The sequence below is a fragment of the Ammospiza caudacuta genome, chromosome 12, assembly GCF_027887145.1.
Source record: "Ammospiza caudacuta isolate bAmmCau1 chromosome 12, bAmmCau1.pri, whole genome shotgun sequence".
Taxonomy (NCBI): domain Eukaryota; kingdom Metazoa; phylum Chordata; class Aves; order Passeriformes; family Passerellidae; genus Ammospiza; species Ammospiza caudacuta.
This window is the reverse complement of record NC_080604.1, coordinates 18,537,829-18,545,706: the sequence shown is the minus strand read 5'-3', so window position 1 is coordinate 18,545,706 and position 7,878 is coordinate 18,537,829. Positions and strand designations below refer to the sequence as shown.

General features: G+C 43.8%; 1 protein-coding gene across 1 annotated transcript in view; it reads left to right on the top strand.

Moving 5' to 3' along the window:
- The first annotated feature begins 5,278 nt into the window (after window positions 1–5,278).
- FOXP1 (forkhead box P1) overlaps window positions 5,279–7,878 on the top strand; it is a 119,790-nt gene continuing 117,190 nt past the window's right edge. The window contains exon 1 of the mRNA XM_058813097.1: window positions 5,279–5,323. The gene's annotated coding sequence lies outside the window, so the exon portion shown is untranslated. The remainder of the gene's footprint in view (window positions 5,324–7,878) is intronic.

Sequence of the window (7,878 nt, the reverse complement as noted above, 5' to 3'; positions counted from 1 at the left end):
TAATGCGTTTTCAGTGATGAGATGTATATAAGACTGTCAATTGAATTAAACCTCGGAAGGTGCCTTTATAACCTGCCTTAGAGCGTTAAAAGATATTAGGGTGCATATGAATCAAATCAGTTAGATGAATATTTAAATTATACACAGATTTGGATAAATCATATTCAGATCTGCACGTTAGATTATTTACTGGCCTTCTGCTGCCGTGCAGGGTGAAAGTTTGAAGTGAGAATGTGAGGGACAGAGGCTCTGTTTCTGTAGATGGAAGAACTCTCATCAGAAAGCTCCTGATAAATCCCGATTTGAGGATTATTGCAGAAACTTTCTATAACTTTCCTAGAGCCAGAGGCTTGAGGAAGGTTTAAAATCAGCTTTGCAATCCGTCAAAGTCCATTTTCTCCTGGAATGCTACTTTTATTGAAATGACCTTGTCAAATCGCAAATTCTTTTTCCCAGGCATCCCCAGGACCGTGTGCAGGTATGATTAATCATCCCATCCCGCTTTAATTAATTTAAAGGCGCCCATGGCCGGGGCGGGAGGAGCCGCCGGCTGGCGAGGGCAGCGCTTCCCCGCTCGGCTCGCAGGGAGTTAAACTTCTCGCAGTTTTCCCGATTGTTTGCAGTTCAGCCCTCTGCAACATAATGAAAGTTTTCGAGCCATCTGTTGTTAAGCTGGCGGTGAGCAAGGCCAGTATATCCAAACAAAGTGCTGGCCTGCTGTAAACTGAACCTGTCAGTTTAGCATAGCTGTGCTGACCTCCCCGGGCGCGGGGCAGCGGGTACCAGGCACTGGCTGCCTGCTCAGCTTCCAGGGGAACTTCTTGGGGGGACCGTGTTTACTTTTTCCACTTAGCGTTCCTCCCACAGGCTTGGACTAGTTTATACTAAATCTTTAAATTGACTCTGTTCTATTTTTTTTTTCCCCCCTCCTATTCTGAACTTTCTCCTTTTTTCTTAATGTTTCGGGCCGTGCAGGGAAAAAAAAAATAAAAATCTATCAAAACCCCACAGTGGCTGGAATTTGAGCTTTTAAGGAGGTGATGGGTGAGGGGGGGACGACACAGGACAACAACTTCTGTGATTCTGTAACTCAGTGTGTGCATGTGTGCCGGCGAGATTCTCTCTCAAAAGAAAGAGGCATGTTCCCAAGTATCCCAGCTTGCTTTCCAGCTCCTATTGTTCCCTTTGTTCTGTATTATTTAAGATCAGTTACTCATTTGCTTCAGAGGATTGGGAATAGCAGGCAAGGTAGAGCAGAGCAGCCAGCATCTATTGTCTTCCTGGGAGCCACAGTTTGAATCCAGAGTGGCTGGAGCAGCCTCCCTCCTGCATCTCTTTGCTTCTGTTCAAGGGGTTGGTAGCTCCAGCAAAAAGTACTAGAGAATTTGAAACTTTTTTGAGTGTAATTGCCAAGACCAGACTGGAAATGCCCTTTATTTGTAGGGCTGTGTGGCAGGGAGTTGCTTTCCTTTCTCGTTCATATGAAATTCGTGTTAGTTTGGCCTCATCTTCTCTGCCTCTGTGTGTTTGTGCTTTTCCCAGTCTTACATCTCAGACTGCCTTCCCTTTTTCCTTCCTCCATAAATGTTATTTTAATTATTCCTTTTTGTCTGGGATGCAACACATGTCATTTCTCAGCTGGTATTCACTCGATACAAGTGATTTTAACTGTTTTTTTAGGATTGGCAACAAAACTTGAAGTTCCTGTGCCAGGAAAGTGACTATTTGGTATTACCTGTTTTCAGTGTTTGTTTTTTGGACTAGACCTACAGTAAATATCTCTATGCTACCAGTGCTGCCAAATTCAGTCTTTGGTTTCTACACTTGTGCTGTACCTGCTCGCTGGTCTCTGGCTGGTTTCAAGTGTGTTTTAGTTACCTCATGATTCTTGGAAAGCAAGCCTGATCGTCAGTGACCCCGAATGCTGCAGTTCTCAGTCAGGAGGAGTTTTGCCTGAGGAGGAGCTGCTGAATTTGTGCCGTGTGTGAAACCAAACTGCGCCTTTGCAAAAGTGCGTTGTAGCTTAACAGCGTGGTGCAAATGCACTGGAAGCTCTGGAAAAGTAGGAAAAGCTCTAGAAAAGCAGTGAAAGTATTTGGCCTTTCCAGAAGACCCTTCCAGGGACTTGTGCCAGTGCCCACCAGAGGGTAGGAGTGCCCAGGGGATGAGGGGGAAGGAATGTGACAGTGGTGAGAAACACTCAATTTTAAATTAAAATGACTGCACTTAAGAGGAAACCCCATCCAGCTCTAATCTGTTTGTAAGGTGACTGACACATAAAGTGCTTTTTGTTTTAAGGTAGAGGGAAATGCATTCAGGATAGAGTTTCTGGTATAAATGTCAGGTGCAACGCAGTGCATGCTCACTCAAAAAGTCAAGCAGATAACCTTGGCATTTAGGGACATTGCCTTGTATAAAACGAAATTGTATTTTGTTTTTAAAAAGGAGGACTACATTAAGAGGTCACCTATTAGCTATGTTTTTGCTAGCTGTCTGAAACTCAGCTCTACTGTCTATTAAACTCAAACCACTATGTAAACATTCCTGTGTTGTTCCTGGTCTCTACAATGGCCAAGGGGATCAGGTTTCACCTGCCTGCACATCTTCAAGCAATTAAAGCAATTAGCTTGAAGCCATTTCACATTCAAGGTCTACTGTGACATTCAAGTCCAGAAGAAGTCGAGGGGAAAAGGAAAAAGAAGAGTATAAAAGGCTGCTGTTCAGCACATGCACACAAATAACCTATGAGGGGGTTTTGGACTTTGCAATAACTTCCAAATGTGGTCAGGAGGCTTCACAGCAGGCAGGCAAAGCTGCTGCTGAGAAAGGGAAAAGATAAAGAAAAAACACCTAATGATCCTTTAAATTATACCCAAATTTTGCACTGGGAAGGGAGGGGGAGGAGAGAGAAATAGCAACATGATTTGGAACGATATTTGTGTGAAATAATACAGCGTTGGCCTTATTTACTGATATTTCTCCTGGCATGGACATCATATTTTTCTTCTCATTTAGGTGGGGATTTATATTTGGTGTTTACATTGTAAAACTACACTCACTCTGGCTAATGTATCCCTTACAATGACATTCAGCTCAGAGTTTAGTGATTCCAGCAGTAAGTCTTGAAAGCTGCTATTTTTTAAAAGGTTGGAGCAGATTAGTGGTGACCTTAAAAGATTAAACTAGTACAGTTTAAAGATAAATAATCAGCCTTTAGCACATTAGATAGCTACATAAGCATGACAGAAGGTGACTTTCTTACAACAGTTTCAGAATCCAGGCAGCATTTTTACATTTGAAACTTGACTAAGGCAGGGAACAGTGGTTTGCAGAAAGCAAGACATAAACTGATTGCGCTACTTCAAATTGGTTAATACAGTTTTAAATCCACAGTTTTCCTGTTGGTTTTATTATTGAGAAGAGGCTAATTTTAAAAGCTATGCCTGCTGCAAAAGAAGATCTTGCTTTGCCGTCCCGGAGGGTGTTCTTAATCAGAAATAACCGCAGGCTAAATTATAATGTGGAATCCTGCTGCCCTTTAACCTAACACTGCTGCTCGTTCAGTGTTTGTTAACAAATAGCTCTAAGTACAAAATTGTTTGAGAATTACTTTTTCATTATATTTGCTGACTTCAATTAGAATAAGAAGCTTATTTGGGGAAGAAAAATTAAAAATGTATGGGTTTCTAGAGAAAGTTTCAGCAATTGTTTCCCGGCAAGTGTCGCCTTCGGAACGTAACTGCAGACTCTGTGGCACACGTAATTCAATTTAAATAAAATTACCTTCTGAATGAATATTTCTGCACCAGTGGCAGAGGCAGCGCTCAGGAGCATCCCAAGACTTAGCCCTTGTAAAGATGAGCAAGCTAAAATGGTGGCAGGGGCTCAAGCCAGGGCCCCTTTTGCACCTTGCAGGGGGATGCAATTTCTAATGAAGAGGCACCAGTTCCTCATCTCTGTAGTGTTGGGGAGGGCTGGGCTGTAGATGCGAGTGGCACAGTGTCCTATTTTTATTTCACTTTGAATAACACGTAATTGAAACGTACAGTCGGCAAATTAATTGGTGAGTTGAAGGTAAGAACTGCTGAGTTAGTAGAGACAGCACCAGCCCTGTTCTTTTTTTCCCCTTAAGTTTACGTGCTGGAGCGGAAACGCCGCGGTGCTCAGAAAGGAGGTGATGCCTCTGTAAAGCAGATCTTTCCAATTTTATTTTTTTTTCTAGCTTAGTCTTCTGTTTCTATGATCTGCCTTTTGAACTGTTTTTGTGGCTGATCAGTTCCACCTAATATGTCTCTTGATTTCTGCTATTGTAATACTCAGACGACATGCTGTTCTCTTCATTTTTATAAGCTTTAGATGCTCCTGCCTGTCATACTCTGGCGGTTTATCTTCAGCGTCTGGATTTGCTTTCAGACTTGCATGTCTATCAAGCTGCTGTTGCTTTGAATGTGAGATCAAAAGAAGATGAATTCCAGTAAAAAATTTCCTTGTATGAAGAAAAGATTGGGGGCCTATGTAAACATCCCACTGACAGCTCCCAATGAGTTATTTTAGCAGAGCATTAGCACCCAGAATGACAGACAGTCCAAGACTACATGCTAAATAACAAATCAGTCCCTTCAGTGGCAGCAGCACGTTGCCACAACAGCAATACATTTTCTAAAGGAATCCTGTTCCTCTTTTTTATTGAATATGGCTGTTCGACTGCTCATCTCTTCACGAGCTGCCTTTGAGTGCCAGCCCCAGTTTACTTTTTCTTGACAATATCTGTGTCATGTCACCAATATGACAGCAGACAGGGCTTTGATAATTGGGTGGGGAGACGGTTAGTTAGTCATCTGCAGTTAAATAGGTAGTTTGTTTTAGGGAGGGGAAGGAGACAGCGAAGGAGGGGTGGCATCTGCCGGAATGCTGAAGTTACACTTTCGGAGATGCCGAATGCAAGTCCCTGCACCCAAGACAAGCTGTGTTTTTTGGGCGGTTGTTTATATTTCAGTTCACACAGAGAAAACAGCTCTGCAGCCCGGCCAGCCTCCCAAGCTGGTTTCCAGAGCAAGTCACAGCACTGTTGAGGGTAGGAATGTCAAGCTTGGCTGGACTTCCGTGCAAATCCGAATTTGCCTAGATACAGAAGCGAGGTGTGCTTCTGCCTGCTGTTTGGTCTGTTTGGGGACATAATTAGTTCTGCCTGTTTCTGCTCACAGATAGGGGGGTTTAATAGTGTGGAGTCACTAGATTTTTGTGCCGGGTGGAGTGCTAATCCCAACTTTGACATTACCTGTGAGCTCCAGCTGATCTCACCACTTCGCAAGGGAAGAATTAGGTAAGGAATGCTTTGCGGTTTCTTTGTCATTTAGTAAAAGCAGAGGTTGCTACTGTGGAGGCAGAGCCCGGTGGCTGCCGCGAAGGGCAGTGCTCCAGCGTCTCCCTCCAGCCTGTGCTCCGGCTGCACGGCACTTCCTGTTTATTCAAACATCTTTTTACCATTCTTCAGCCCCCGCTTCACAGAAACAGCCAGAAACATCTCCAGCGCGAAGACGGAAATCTAAAGGCAGACAGTAAGAGCTCACTCTGTTAAACTCTTCATTTTCTCTGCGAGCGCTCAGAGGAAAGGAGCGTGCAGGCAGGGCTGAACTTTTAACGCGCTGCCTTGCGCAGGCAGCTTGGAGCACAGGAGAGGGGAATTGCTTTGGTTTGATGCAAAAGCAGCCAGTTCAGGTTGTTTATGGCAGTGTTGACAAGGGTGGGGTTTTTGGCATGGCTTTGGAGAGCTGTGGCAAGGGCCGAGTCCTTTTTTGGGGTGCCTGTCACCTTGTGGTGCTGCCCCTCTGGCACAGGAGCAGCCATGTGCCACCATCCCTGCTGCTTGCCGGGTGCTGCAGCTTCTCCTTGCAGAAACTGCCAAAAATACCTAAACAACAAACCCCTCCAAGAAAGGAAACATTGCTGCTGCTCTGGGCAGCACGAGTGGCGCAAACGCACCGAATGGCTTTTTTGTTTTCCACAAATTGTTTGCATGGTGGCTCTGGCACCGCATGCGAACCAGCCTCGCTAATATTTGTACCAATTTCATGCTAATAAAAATCAGGCTGCTGAGACAAGCATGGCTATTATCTCATTCATATGACTATTGTTTAGACCTGTGGTACTACAAAAGGAAAGGGAAAGCGTGCTCACGCCGGGTAATGGTTGTTAACTTCTCACGTGAGGGATTTTCTCTGCAGTTTTTCAGTATTAATGATTGTTGTATGAATGGTCTTCAGGGGTTATTGGAAGATAGTGTAGATCCTCTAGGTAATCCATGTCACAACACGGATGCTGGATTTTTTCCCCTCTGTTCAAGTGACTTTAAAAAACTGCATGATATTTCTCAGTGATTTCTCCCCCCCGCAGAAGTCCACTGAAATAGCAGGTAACTTTTTTTTTTTGGCAAGCATTCGTGGTGCTCGTATAGTGTGAAACATAAGAGAAAATGGAAAATATGCTGCCTGCCCTATGGAGAAAACCCATCCTCCTTGAGGCTTTTCCTGCCTCTCCAAGATCCAAATACACTTTAAAATTTTAAACTGTAAACCCCCATCTTCCTAGAAAAGAGAGCGAGAGAGAGAGAAATCAAGCTGTGTGTTCAGCCAAACCGCAAGTACAACAAACATATTTTGAAAATATATTGCTAGTCTGGCTTTTTAATGTTCAGAAGTTGTTCTACTTTGCAGGGGAAAAAAATGGTGTTTGCAACTGCCTTAAGGACAATTTGTTTAACAGTAGGAGTAATTTCATGGGGAAAATGGAAAGAGTGACTGAAGTTATTTACTCAGATGTTAGTGTAGGTGTGGGGCAGAAAACTCTCTGTGGGAACAGTGGGCTGCTTTTCTTGGTATCTTAGTCTATTTGATGACCATCAAATTTCCCATCTCACTGGTTTTGTTTTTTCTGGATGGCATGTTTGATTATTTATCAGAAGGGAAAGGGAGTAGCTGAAGCAAATAAACATGTGACCAAGCTGTGTTTTGTTTTCCACTCAGAAGGCCATGCCCTTTAGCAGATATACCGAAAATAATAAACGTATTGTTTTATGATAAAAGGAAATTATGTGTATCATTTTCTTTAGCAAGGCCATTAACCCCTTGTGTTCGGTGGTCTCCGCCTTCTGGCAGCTTGTTGGGCTTGCAGCTGGGAATTAAAGGCACTTAAACCCCCCTCTTGCCTGGAACATTTCCATGGATTACTGCTCCAGCCCTTTGGATTTGCTGGATTTATTGCATAGTCATAGAGCCCTGGTCATCTCCCCGGTCCTGCTTGGGGTGTGACCGACTAAATGAGAGACGCTTTGAATTTTCAGAAGGGTGCTGATTTCCAAAGAAAACCTTGGCAGGAGATGCTGGGATCTTCCAGCCTCCAGTGCTGGTGTCTGTGCAGCGTGAGGGGTTGCAGCTGTGTTTGGTCCGTTACAGACAGTGTCAATTTATGGGATTCTCTTTTAAATGCCAGGTGTCTAGCATGTAGCATGTAGTATTTCCTTTATAATACCAGCTTTGGACAATGTTCATTATCTTCCCTGAAAAAAAAAGAACAACAAAAAAACCAACACCCTATAAACTAAATCACTGTCAGGAAGTAAAATACAGGTTTGCTTCGTCTCCGGGAAGCATGTTGCATGCTTTAGCTGCTTTTATGGGATTAAAAGAAACAAGTTAAGACTGTCATGCACATGAAAGGAAACCGAGATGTGGTTTGCTTCACATTGTGCAGGTAGGTATAAATTTAATAGACTGACTTGCTTTCAAAATCTCTCTTTGTCTCCCCGAGTCGCATGTCAGTTCCAGCGCGTTGATGAGCGCCAGGGTCCGTAATAGCGCCTGACTGCCGCTGCCCCGCAGG